The sequence below is a fragment of the Protopterus annectens genome, chromosome 4.part0, assembly GCF_019279795.1.
Source record: "Protopterus annectens isolate FY-2018-M chromosome 4.part0, PAN1.0, whole genome shotgun sequence".
NCBI classification, from domain to species: Eukaryota; Metazoa; Chordata; order Ceratodontiformes; family Protopteridae; genus Protopterus; species Protopterus annectens.
Genome location: NC_056733.1, coordinates 1,315,646,448 through 1,315,661,626, shown reverse-complemented (window position 1 = coordinate 1,315,661,626; position 15,179 = coordinate 1,315,646,448).

Genomic DNA, 15,179 nt, shown 5'->3' with positions numbered 1-15,179 from the left:
ATCCATATTTTTGCCTCATATTTTTGGACTGTTGCTCAAAAATTTGTGGTTTTCTGGCAATTCACTGGTATGATCTGTAGATTGAAGTTACTAAATAATGACATACACTTGAGTTTCAGACTTCATATCCTTCAGAAAAATGTATAGTAAAGCAAATTCTGTTATTCAATCAACTTTCTAAGTTTACAAGAGCAATTTTTAAAATGTGTCTGTATTTTTGGGTGTTTGTTTCCCCGTTATGTTAGGCTTTACCCAGATTTCTTGTGCTAAGAGGTTGAGAGGTATGCATGTCCCTAATTCATGATGGATCATTTATAGCCAGTCAATAATGCCAGATATACTTCCTGTTATTCTATGCTTTGTGACCCAAAACCTGTGTAAGTTGATTATTGCATTATTCCAGTTCATCCCTGGTCACCAATGTTCCTCCATGTGTGTTTCATGCTGCACAACCTGTTTAGGTATGGCAGCCACACACCCACACACCCACAAATGCATTCACTATACATCTAACACCTTCCTTACCTGATCACATTCATGCATACGCCCACCCATTCATCCAGACATATACACTTGCCCTACCTATCCTGTAATTAACCCCCTACAGCAACCATCCAGCCACATGCACACTCTCAAACACACACTCACTTACACAGCTCATACCTCTACATAGAGTAACTTGCAGCCATTCACACACACACACACACACACACACACACACACACACACACACACACACACACACACACACACACACACACACGTATATAGACACACACTCAACTCCCAATACTACCTATCTGCAACACTCGCCAACACTTACCTGGAATGTAATCTCTCCCATAGAGAGTAATGTATGACTACAAACTATTGGCTGAGTATACATATGGGGGTGGTGGTAATCAGTTATGCAATTGAGTGGTTCAGTGTATCACTTGACTACATAAAACACTTACCACAGACATTTATTAGGCAGAAACCATTGCTAATTAACGTGTGCTGTACTTCTGGAATGTATTACCATTTGTGGTAAGACAGACCCCCCCTCAAATTATACAATCATAGGAAAAGAAGTCAGGGTCTGACAGTAAATTTGTTCGGTATTGTGAAGGAAACAAAGAAGAACATTACCCAGACCATTCTAAGATTATTTACTAAAATTAATTGAAAGTACCCATGACATTAAAGCCAATACTGCAGGAAGGTTTGCAGTCAGTGTTTCTCAGATAGCCTTTAGGTCCAAACTCTGGATATATCAAGAGCAGCAAATCAAATGAGGATATACTTCCCTAAAATTAATGCACAGAAACTGATAAATTAGAAGCTGAAATATATTTTCTTTTGTTAAAAAGTAATGAAGGAAAGAAGCAAACACTGAATGGGAAACAAGATCCAGTATTTCAGAAAGAAGCACAGAAGTCCACACGATATGAAACAAAAAGGACCCCCCCCCATCTTTCTGAAGATCTGTTCTGTATGAAAATATGCATAGCAATATGTGGTATAACATTCTTGTCATTTTTCCATTATAAAACTAGACAATTTCAGGTGACCAACACAAATGTATATCATCCAGACAAACTCTGTGTAATACAAAAAAATTGTAATCTACCAGGCAATGCAACAATAATTTAGGGCCAGATTCTGTAAAGTTTGTGCAAGGTATATACAGACAGCACAACATGACAAAGGAAGACTTCAGTGCACTAGCTATGGATGCGATTTCTGAAAGCATGCTGGAAGCACTCCATCTGCTTAGCTGCTCAGTGTAGGATAATTACTGATTCCAAGCACACCCGTCTGATTCCAAACACATTGTGCGCACCCAATGTAATTAAATACAACAAATTGCAACTCCAACACTGTTTCTGAAATCTTTGGCAAATGTTATACGGACCCCATGCAATGGAAGCTACTACTATGGATTCTACAGAATTCTGTAAGAATACCAAAAAAAAGGAAAAGAAAAATGCAATCTGCCATTAATGAACTGCAACCAGATGCAGTGATGCAAACCATAAATGAAGATGTGACTGTGTGCCCTAGAAAGAAGTCAGCTAGAGTCTGAGCAAGGTTGCAACTAAACCAGTTGTCAGAATAACAAATAATCCACAGGTATTAGCTAGACAGACAACTGGTGCAGGCTGTCTGCAACATGTGTATCGCATGCATCTCCTTAAAGATCCTGCGAGAAAACACCATCCCCCTTGAAACTCATGTGTCCCAGCCTAGATATACTTGCATCTGGGACATTCTAGAGACATATGGGGGATACTGTGGGAGTGTCACAGACAGCTGCCAGCCATATCCTGGCAAAATTTCTTACAGCAATGTAGATGACTACATCCATTTTCCACCCATCCCCATGGAGCAAAGAACTGTAATGTACCAGTTTTACTGCACTGCAAACTTCCTCCATGTACTCAGTGCAGTAGATTCCATACACATACCTAAGACACCAGCACATCCTGAAGGAGACCGATACATAAACAGACAGGGCTGACCATCCCTGAACTGCCAGGTTGTGTGTGCAGCAGGTGACAGCATAGCAAACATCATGGCAATACACCCTGGATGTGTGCATGATGCTACCATATGGAGGGACAGTGGAGTGAGGGCTGCATTCCAGCAAGGTGAAATACCTGAGGAACTACTACTGGGTAGATAAAGGAACACATCTAGGATATAAGTTAAGGTTACCCCTCCCAACAATATCCATGCTGACCAAATGTGTATTTACTCCCACAACAGGTGACTGTGGTTATCCACTTGAGCCATAGCTAATGCCCTGTGCCATGAACTATCTGACCCTGCACAGGAGGCCTACAACAGAACACACACAGCAACCAAGAACACCACAGAGTGCATGTTTGGTATACTGAAAGGTAGGTTCAGCTGTCTAGACACATCCGGGGTTGCACTGCAATACACACTTGAGACAGCAGTACAGATGCTAATGGTGTGTGCCATGCTGCACAACATGCTAACTAGATAACATTGTGGTCTTCCAGCTGCAGGCATGGGTGAACTAACCCAAGAACCCCAAGTGTCTGATGATGATATCTCGCAGGTATCAGAGGAGGACCAGGAAGACATACATGGCAGAAGACACAGGTGTAGGCAATATAAGGTGCAAACACAAATGCAGGGTCAGCAACATGACAACATCTGACCCACAGCTTTGAGTCATGACAAGCCATATGTACATGAGTACACAAATTAAACATTGATGTTCAGGTCTTACCTCACCACAGTAGCATGGATTGCATCTAATGGCAATAACCCATTAGATGTATACACTGATCATGAGACATAACACCATAATCTTAACATATAACATTATGAACATATACAAATCTGTCACAATGGGGATCATCAACTCAGGACACAACTGACACAAGTATGCATACAGACTCTGATTGTTGTATCAGTGTATGGCACACAATAAGGGACACAAATCAATGCAAGACATTCCTATTTCTGCACTATAATAAGTTGAAAAAATGGAAACAACACATGACATAAAGCAGAACTTTTAATATCACAAGCCAAATATAGCACTGTTAAGTATGGAAAAGTAATGTAATAAATGGAGTCAGCTATGTTTTTAACTGTTGGAATCACGTGGCATCAGACATGTCAACAAACATAGACAGATGATACTGCCAGTGTTCTGCACAGCAATCATCATCACTAGAAGGTGATAATGACACTACTAGGCACAGTGGATCAACTGTCTGTGTTACTGTAGCGCAGTCTAGGGCGCACATACTGATGGCTCACACTACAGTCTGCTCTTCCCTACCATGGATGCAAACACTTGGCCCAGGTTGCACCAATGAAGAGACTGATATGATGACAGCACTATGTGGAGGTGAAGGAGTATGATTCTGACTTGACTGTCTGGTTGCAACTGGCAGGCTCACAGCAGATGGGACAGCAGTAGAAGTGTGTGCATATTGAAGCATAGACACTGATGCCCGATGGACAAGGCTGGTTGTGCTGAGAGGGGGCCTGCCTCTCTCATGTAGCAATTGGCTAAGCACAATCAAGGCATGCAGAACCATGCTTGTACTACACACTGCAGCACCACTGTAGAATTCAGGGTTTCTACTGACCTTGGTACAGATAACATACTCTCATTCTGAGCAGGCAGTGATGCCATTACTTACAGCATCTGTGCTTCTGTCCTTCATGCAGCACACACAGCTGATGTGAAACACAATCTGTGGCACAGGCAAGTGCATGGATGTCAGATTCATGATGTTGCTGGGAATGTTCATTTGTCTGTAGGACTACACAAACACCCTCTGACACTTGCCAAGAACATTCTCTGACACCTGCCAATGTCCACCATCTGAAACCTACCCATACACACCCTGTGACACCTGCCCATGCACACTCTATGATACCTGCCCCTACACACCATCTGATACCTGCCCATGCACACCCTCTTAAACCTGCCCATGCACAAGAGCTGCATCCCTATGTCTACTGTGAGAGCCAGTATCAATATGTTATGGGGAACTGTCAACATCAGCAACAGTCTCAACTTGGGTCTGTTGTTCCCCAACCTCCTCCTATCCACCCTCCAGTCTCCCCTCATTGTCAGAAGGGCCAGACAAGTTTCACTCCACATCTGAGGCTACAGCTGCAGCCACATGACTGTCACCATCTTGTCTGGACTGTATCACCACATAACTGTCCTCTGTGCCAGGAGCCATACTACTATACTGAGACACATCAAATCCCACATCGTGATCACTGGATGGGCTAATGGAGGATACAGATACTTGATGTGCTAAAAGAAGAGACAGATGACACATATCAGAACAATATGCTTACATCACATGCTGGATATCAATAAAGACATATGACACATGTATCTCAATGCAATGTTACAGATAAGAATGACTTACCATGAGGTCTTGTCTGTGTATGGGTCACGTAATCTGCATAACAGGGAGTAGATGATTAGGTTACACAGCCAAAATGCATGACATATGTGATGACTGCAAACAAAATACACACCTGACAAGTCCTCCTGGGAAGATGATGTGGTACAATTGCGATGAACTTCAACTAATGTTGGGAAGAAATCAGCATTATTAATCACATAATTGCCTGAATGAACCATGTGAGCAGCGTTAAAACACACAGTAGGTATCACATAGACATACCACTTGTTTGTGCACTGGATGATGATGCAGTCTGTGCTATGAATGAGTAGAAGGACACAGTATTAATGGAGGACAACAACAAGAATAAAATTCAAGGTTTTGGAATCCCACTTGTGCATGGCTGTGTAAATTTTCTAAATCCAGCGTAATTCCTAAGCGCTCCACGCAAGTACCCAATAGTTATCAATAAATGGTACCATCTGTGGCATGTGCCTGTTATCTTCCAATGATCTGATAACATGATATAAGTGTCTCTTTTAAATATTGATTTTGACAAATTTACAGCTCAGACCATTGCTACCTGCAAACTGTGTGTGTCCTCAGGAAGCAATTTTTCATTTCAACTACATTTTCCATTATACAGTATCAAGATGGCCACAGGATGCTATGACTTGTCTGGTTTTCCAGACGGGCCAAGGTGGAGACCACCCAGATGTTGACTGTCTATGTTGGAGTGGAGCATTGGATGAGAGCCAGGCCAAGGAAATTCGAGTTGATAGACATTTGGAATAGGATAGCAAGGGAGCACCGATAACATATGGGGATCTAGTAGACAAGTGCAGGTTTGCCACCGCTATGATAAACTGTGTTGGACTGATGTGAGGGATCTTCATTGGTGGGTTGCCAAGGTGCAGAGACAGCCAGTGGATCCCTACAGGAAGTATTACAATCCTATTTATTCCTAAGCATTCCTACAAAATTTAAGATATAGGTGTGTCCCAAATATATCAGCTAGATGGCTTTTATAACCATTAAAAACTGTCCTGACAATTAGCTCATCTGGTTTAATTAAGAAGACGTGGTGACTGTTCCCTATATTAGTTTGTGTTCAATTTCTGTGCTGTTAATTTGTTTACTAATGTTTACAGTATACATAATTCTGAACTTTGAAGATGTATATCTGTTTTAACATATAATGACATAATTTCACACCGACTATATTTATCTATCACTGACGCCTATAGGCCTAGGCCACTGATAACTACACACTTCACAGTTAGCTGCTATACTACGATAATATTGCCTACTCTAGCAGTATATGTCTAAACAGTAACTAATAAATTACTTCTTAACTTAATTCCTCATATTAAAGTGAACATTCTTACTACAGTCCAGTTTGTTTAAGCCAAGAGGAGTGCCTGTCCTACTGATTACGCATATGTTTTCAGTTATGTGTTGATAGCTGTTATTTCTTTAAAGTTTATTGGCCAGTAAGTGTTGAAAGTTTATGTATTCATCCATTAGCCACAGGAACTCAGATTAACACAAGTAGTACTTGTTTGCCCAGAAGGAATGTGTGCTGACTATTAGTTTGGCCTGCAAGGGAACTGGCAAGCATTCCTACATTTTGGCACAATGTGGGTTCAAATCCACACAGGAGAAACATATCATTAAACTGTTATCTTGGTTTACTTCACAGATTGTAGAATATTCTTCTCTACGTTACCATTCTTTTATAATTATGTATATTTTGTGCATACTTATGAATAACTTGGTTATTCATTGAATTCCTACAAATACTCTTATAATACACTAATGTATGTATTTGCTTTGTGATGTGCACTTTGCCAAGGAATGCCTTAAATGCACTCCTCCCACATACCTTACTATGTCCCTGATATACAGAACCTTTTATGGTTCTGTTAACAGAAGATCTTCAACACATGACACTATCCCACTGTCTAAGGTATGTATGTTTTCCATCGCTGTTAATGTTTGTGACCACAGTGCTGACATGAATTCATTCTTGTGAAGTATTTACCTACGTGCCCAGCACATGTTCATTTTTTGAAATTCTAAGCTGTGATCCAAATTAGTAGGCCATCCCCCGTCCAGGTAATGTTGTAACATTAACCTCTGGATTCAATATCCATCCATGCAGGACTAGCTTAATCCTGCACGGAATTGGCCATCTAGGAGCAGGACAGCAGCACATCATGCATATCAATGAAGGCACGCTGCCTGAGGTCCTAAATGGACATGGAGCGTGTACGACTGAAGGGGGCTTGTCTGAGAGCAGAGCTCTCGGAATATACATGACCCTGCAATCAAGAACAGGAGTTTAGGAATAAGAATGGGCAAGACTGCTCATAGGTGTCCGCATACCCCTAACAACATCCCCCTCAAGTTCACAAGAGCAATAGGTAAACAATAAATATAAAGAAGTTGTTTTTATTATGAAACAGAATAAATTTAACCATAGGTGAGCAGGTTTTCCCATCACTTAGCTATGGTTAATGCAGCTTAAATGGCACAAGAGGATAAAAAACAAGAAATATGCAAATTAAGCAGTACAGCAATAGTGTAGTGGGCAGAGCATTCGCCTTATGAGCAATCGTCCCCGGTTCGAGTCTCACTCCAGTACATTCCATTTTCCATGTAAAATCACTTTATGACTGATTTGTTGTTGCATAACCTAATAAATAACATATATTTGTGAACTTGGGTACTGCATTAAATGCAGATGTGAGATGTCATTGTCATAATGTTGTAAAGTCCACAGATAATCACAAGTGCCCCATACAGTATATGTACACAGGAATCAGGGATACAAATAGAAGGTAAAATATGTACTGAATGACAAATCCATACAGTTTCCAAATCCACCACCTTCCCAAGAGCCATTTGACATTACTGTCTAAATTAGTGTGGTGGCAAGCGGGCGTAAGCAATAGTAAGCAAGAATAAGCATATTTAAGGAGTAGTAAGTGGGAGTGAGCATATTTAAGCAGTAGTAAGCAAGTTTAAGCCCATTTGCACGGGGGTAAGCAATGCACACACAAGTTAAACAATATTGAAGCTAACTCTCTGTAAGCATATTTAACCAAAGGTTAGCATTGCTTACCCTCACTCAAAACCATGCAAACCCACTTACAATTGCTTAAAAGTGCCTTAATCACTATGTATGCAACAGCTGCTGTCCTGACCGGAAACAAAATAAACAGTCTTGAACCCAGGACCCTGTACACTATAGTCACAGTAATTAACCACTAAGCCATCACAGCAGTACATAAGATTGAGGTATCACCAAACAAATCCTCACTGTAGGAAAATCAAACTGAAAATGTGAAAGGAATCTATATGTAGTTTTATGCTGTATAACCTACTACATAAAATAAATATGTGAAATGGCGTACTGCAGTAAGCCCAGATGTGAGGTGTCATTGTAATAAAGTTTTGAAATCCCCTAATAAACACAAAGACCCCATACAGTGTATGTACACATGAATCATGGATACCAAACACATATATAATGTAATGACTAATAAATCAATGCCAAAAAGCAAATATAATGCAAATTAAATATTAAGCAACGCTAAACATTGCACAGCCCAGCTGAGTAGGTGTAAGCAATGTGTAGGCCAGCTAACTCAGTCTGCCCATTGGTATACCCCTTTGAGCAATGCCAACCTTAGGCAAGCAGGTTTGACCATAGCTTAGCATTTTTAAACCATCCAATCATGACAAAGTGTGGGAAACTGGCCCTATTTAAACCCAACAGGTGGGAATACATCTCATAACTGGTTGCAGCTTCCCCTTGTAGGCACTATGGGAGAGGGTGTGCGCTTTCGGTCGCAGCACTGGGGCATCCAGAAGTCCAGAGTCATGGCAAGACTCCTTGTGAAAGACCATGACCAGAGACTGCTGCAGGGCCAGTACCAGGGTTCCCAATATAAAGTGGAAGCCTAGGACCATCTCGCCCGTGACCTCACTAGTGCCACTGGCAAACTCCGAACTGGTAAGCAGGTCAGGCATCACTATGCCGACCTGAAGTGGAGAAAGGGGGATCTCTTGGATCAGTGGATCGAAGAGGCTAGGAGGACAGGGGATGTCCTAGCCCTGTATAAGTATCAGTCCACTACCTGTTTAATAATTGCCAGCTCATGTATATTATGGATAGGTATGGCTAAATATTCCTCTTATGTCTTTTACAGTAGCAGGTGAGCAGGCTGCGAACCAGGAAGCCCATGCCTGTAGACTGCAATGGTTGCAAAGCGAGGCAGGTCAGTAATACTCTTGCATGTACTGTCATAGGAAATAAATCTAAAAGTAGTAGTAAGTTAATTACCTGTATAAAACCTGTATTGTTTAAGGTATGTACTGCAAACACCACAGAATATGGCAGGAAGAGTCTCAAATAGGTTGTAGGTAAATAAAAGCATAATAGCCTGACAATAAAGGTCTAACTGCTGGACTGCATGTGTTTACTCTGGTATCATATGGTAATGTGGAGTTGCAATCACTTAACAGTACTGTTGTACTAAGCACTGTTATCCACACTGTGCTACATAAATAAAATGTGTAGGAATGTCTGTATATGACTGTTGTTATCCCAAGAGTTCATATAGTACAACTGAGAGAGACTTAGAGAGAAAACAGTGAAAAAAAGACAACAGAATCCAAATAGCGCACTCAACTGAGCCATGAACTGTTGTATTCTAGCACACACAGCCATGGTTCGAATCCTGGGAGTGGTAGTAGGCTGTATGCAGAATCATACCCCAAAAATATACAGATATGTCCCGAATGTCCAGTAAATCGGCTCATATCTGCTGCCTGTCACCTTGTCCCCCTGGAAAATCAGTGGGATGATTCCAGACATTTAGGCAGCAAACAAGGCATACAACTGATTGTCAAAAATCTACAAGAACAATCCTGTTAGTCTAGCAGCTCCCCAAAATGTTATGAGAGTAATTAGCCAAGTAAGTCCCATCTCCAACCCCATGTTGTCAAGCTGTGACCAGAGTATGTACAGTAACAGAGTGAGACATATGTGCATAATACTAATGTGGAATCTGATACTTTGTGTGGCAACATTCAGGTAGTGCTAACAAACATTGCTCCCACAGGTCTGTCAGATACGAACACTGTGCCTAGAAATAAAAGACTGATATCCTGTAGTGGTACTGTTTACTCTGGTATTGTATGGCATTGTTAGTGTTGCAGTTGCTCTGAATAATACGGTATTACTCATCACTGTGACAGCAGTGAGGTCTGCGGTGGAAGTGATGGATGCATTTAAGGTGGAGGCAGGATTACATCAAGGATCAGCTCTGAGCCCTTTCTTATTTGCAATGGTGATGGACAAGTTGACAGACAAGATCAGACAGGAGTCCCCGTGGACTATGATGTTTGCAGATGACATTGTGATCTGTAGTGAGAGTAGGGAACAGGTGGAGGAGACCCTGGAGAGGTGGAGATATGCTCTAGAGAGAAGAGGAATGAAGGTCAGCAGGACTAAGACAGAATATATGTGTGTGAATGACAGGGAGGATAGAGGAATGGTGAGGATACAGGGAGTAGAGGTGGTGAAGGTGGATGAGTTTAAATACTTGGGATCAACAGTTCAGAGTAATGGTGAGTGTAGAAGAGAGGTGAAAAGAGTACAGGCAGGATGGAGTGGGTGGAGAAGACTGTCAGGAGTGATTTGTGACAGACGAGTACCAGTAAGAGTGAAAGGCAAGATCTACAAGAGGGTAGCGAGAGCAGCTATGTTACATGGGTTGGAGACAGTGGCACTGACAAAAAGGCAAGAGTCAGAGCTGGATGTGGCAGAGTTAAAGATGTTAAGATTTGCACTGAGTGTGACAAGGATGGACAGGATTAAGCACAAGTATATTAGAGGGTCAGCTCAGGTTGCAAGGTTTGGAGACAAAGCCAGAGAGGCAAGATTACTTTGGTTTGGACATGTGCTGAGGAGGGATGCAGAGTATATTGGGGAAAAAGATGCTAAGGAAAAAGCTGCCAGGTAACAGGAAAAGAGGAAGGCCTAAGATAAGGTTTATAGATGTGGTGAGAGAGGACATGCAGTGGTTGGTGTGACAGAGCAAGATGCAGAGGACAGGAAGAAATGGAAACAGATGATCCACTGTGGTGACCCCTAATGGGAGCAGCTACATAATACAACTGTCTAGCAAATCCTGTATAAGAGTGTTGTAATTACAAGGTCAGAATTTAAAACCACAAGAGAATTGCAGACATAAATCAGACAAGAGATACACAGCAATATCTATATAGCACACTCAACTGTGATGGACAGTGTTTTATTTTTAGCAGACACAGCCATGGTTCAAATCATGGGAGTGGTAATAAGCTGTAAGCAATCATACCCCACAAGTGTACAGAATTGTCCAGAATGTCCAGTTAATCGGCCCATATCTCCAGGCTGTTACCCTGTCGCCTTGGCATATTAGTGTGCTAATCTCTGACATGTAAACAGCATTTCATGTCATATAACTGATGGTCAGACCTGTACATATTTGTAAAATGTCAATGAAAACAAACCTGTCATTGTACAATTCACTAAATGTTTAAGAGGGCAATAGTCGAAATACGTCCCAGTTCACCTACATGTGGTGAAGACATGCCCAGAGTGTGTGCAATAAGAGATGGACAGGTATGTGCATAACATCAACCTGGAATCTGGGAATATGTGTAGAAACAGTTAGGTAGTGTTAACAAACAACACCTCCACAGGTATACCAGGTAAGAGGTGTATACTGCAGGTAAAATTCAGTTAATGTATATAGTTGTTGACATTCATACCACTGTCCAAACTAAGGCAATAGGGGAGTGTACTAAAACCTGTAAGGTACAGATCACAGCACTGACTAGGAAAGTAATGCGAACTAAAGGAATATACTAGTTGTTTTTGACACCCCCACCATATCTTTAACAATAAACTAAATACACAACTCAATAGTGCTGCATTACATCTACTGTTGGGACATATGCCCTATTGTGTGATAATTACTTAAATTTGTTTCATGCATAGCTGGGCTGAATTGTGTTATCAGTTACCTGTGTGGTTGATGGTGACGGTGGGCACCATACAGTGGTACATGGGATATGTACCAGGAGTACCATGGTGTAATGACAGCGTACACAGCACTCACATCCCACTGTGGATATTGTACACACTGGAACTCATGATGACATTCTGACATACCCATCATCACACATTGCCCATGACTGCGATACAATCCTTTGTCAATCCCAACAGTGGTACTACAGGGATATGCATCTAATGCATATGCCACAGACATAGTAGGATGATGCATTGTCATGCCTCACCTATGGGCAGTAACATCACTATCCATAATACTGTGTGGCAATGTGTATTGTAATAGGAGTATGTGGCCTCAGAAAGCTGTACCCTAAAGATATACACACATGCACACATACACACACTTGCCAGATCTCAGTGGGTACCCCATGCCTATCAACCCATTTGCACAACACTGTTGTGCTGGTACTGCAAGGCTCAGGTAGCTGTTAGGGAGAGGAGAGTAACATGGTACATGTAATGTCTGGTACAGCAGCAGCCACATATAACTATGGCAATTGGTGTTACAGTGGGTTTGAAGGCCCTCATGGTATTCCCACCTACAGGTCTACTAACACACAGACACTGATATCCTCAGTAATGCATATGTACACATTTGTCAGTACTGGGGTGCATCACTGCAGGTGGTCATAGGTGTGTACCTGGCTATTGTCCGTGGAGAGATGGGAAGTGTAGGGGATGTGTGTACAGTGGTATCATGCCACCTGCCATGTGCCAGCAGGTAATCTGTCAACATAAATCACTGTGGTGACCCTCAGGGTGAGAGTGACATGCATTAGCCAATCCTCTGAGTGCCTCCTGCAAATGGCCACTGAGGTGATCCAGTTGACATTTATGCAACATGTATTACAACACATGGTTTGTGTCTGTGATGGAGACCTGTACCCAAGCATGTTCTGTTGACTGTGGTAGTGTAGTGGACTTACCCATTGCATGTGGTGGATACAGGATGTTGTGTCCTATCTGTGCCAGTTATAACACAGCTGGACAGACATGTCAGTGTCAGACAAGCATGGGTTGCCTGTACGTATCCATGCCGGATACCTGCCATCTGCACATCTGTACAGTGACTGACAGACATCATCTTGTCAACTAGCTATGCAGTAGGATGAATGTATTGATAGATGTCTGACAGCAATATGTATGTAATTACTACATGTTGGAAGCCCTCACTGACATGTGCTGTACAGACAGTAGTCTACAGTTACTTTCCACATGACAGATCATTATCCAGTAGGGGATATATACTGTGACACAGCTCACACACCAGGAACATAACACTGAGGCCTCAGAATCCAGCTATGCATATATATATATATATATATATATATATATATATATATATATATATGTATGTACATCACATATGTACAGATACACCTATTTATGTTGATATATATGTAGATATCCTTAACTATATGTGCATATATATCTATATATCTGTATATGTGCAGACATATCTAGCTGTGTATATGTATATATATATATATATATATATATATATATATATATATATATATATATATATATATATATATATATATATATATATATATATATATATATATATATATATATATATATATATATATATATATATATATATATATATATATATATAGATATATATATATATATATATATATATATATATATATATATATATATATATATATATATATATATGGGTCTACCTGAGATGGTCAACAAGCCATTTGATCGACACTTATTTGGTCGACAATTCATTTGGTCGACAGGCAGATTTGCACCCCTCCCCAATGTTGTGCGACCCTGGAATTGATATATATAGTTGGGGGGGCACAGCCCCCCACATAAAACTGCTTGTCGACCAAGTGAACTGTCAACCAAATGAGTGCTGATCATATGGCCTGTCGACCATGTGATAGGGATCCATATATATATATATATATATATATATATAGATATATATATATATATATATATATATATATATATATATATATGTTTGTATATATATATATATATATATATATATATATATATATATATATATATATATCTATGTAGATATGTATATGTCTATATATATATATATATATATATATATATATATATATATATATGAAAAAACTTCAACCAAGTCCCAGGATAAAAATGAAACATACAATCCCAGCGGAAGGAACTGCCAAAATTATATAACAGCCAGTATAAACCAGTAGATGCGTGGCTTAAAACCAGTCAGCGTGTATTCAAGGTAAAAGTTTAATAGCGTGGCGGTCCTGCCGCTTCTTCAGACGTGAACTTTTATTCACGCCTGAAGAAGCGCAGGACCCAAAGCTTCATGTTATTAAACTTTTACCTTTTTGGAATACACGCTGACTGGTTTTTGAAGCCACGCATCTACTTTGGTTCATATATTTCTTGGCTGTTATATAATTTTTGGGAGTTCCTTCCGCACTGGGATTGTGTGTTTCATATATATATATATATATATATATATATATATATATATATATATATATATGTTTACCATATGCCCAGAACATGGAGTGGAATCCTACCTCAGCAACAATAGTCTTAACCGCTTAGTGCAAGGGGATGTCATGTATGTATTGCAGGTATAGATGTAGACTGGTGCTACTGTAACAGGGGTTGTCTTAGCAGACATGTTGTGTATGGGAGGTCACATCTCCTTTTGACATGTACGCCATTGGTTACTGACAGACATTCTAAAGACATCATAGTACCACACCACTGATAGCACAGTAATGATCCTGTGGACTACAGCAGAGATATGACCAATAAAGCCCACCTGCACCCCCCACACCTCTCGCTACTTAAATAGGCCAACTCCAAGATCGTACCACATTGTGTTTCCATGCAGTTGGCTATGGGAATGTTACCACAACTGTTCCACGTGCGATCAGCTAGAGGGGAACTGCAATTTGTGCAGAGGCCATCAGCTGATTATGAGCATCACTTACAGAACAAGAACTGTACCTGGTGTGCCTGGGCCATGTTGCGCACACAAATAGTTATCATCAGATGTGCCAGTCCTGGCCCCATGTGGTGGGAACTGGCAATGAACACCAGGTAGACCCTGCACCTACATTGACAGCATGATACATGTATTTCCTGCTGTCAGTGTCATCTGTCCATACAGGGCATGT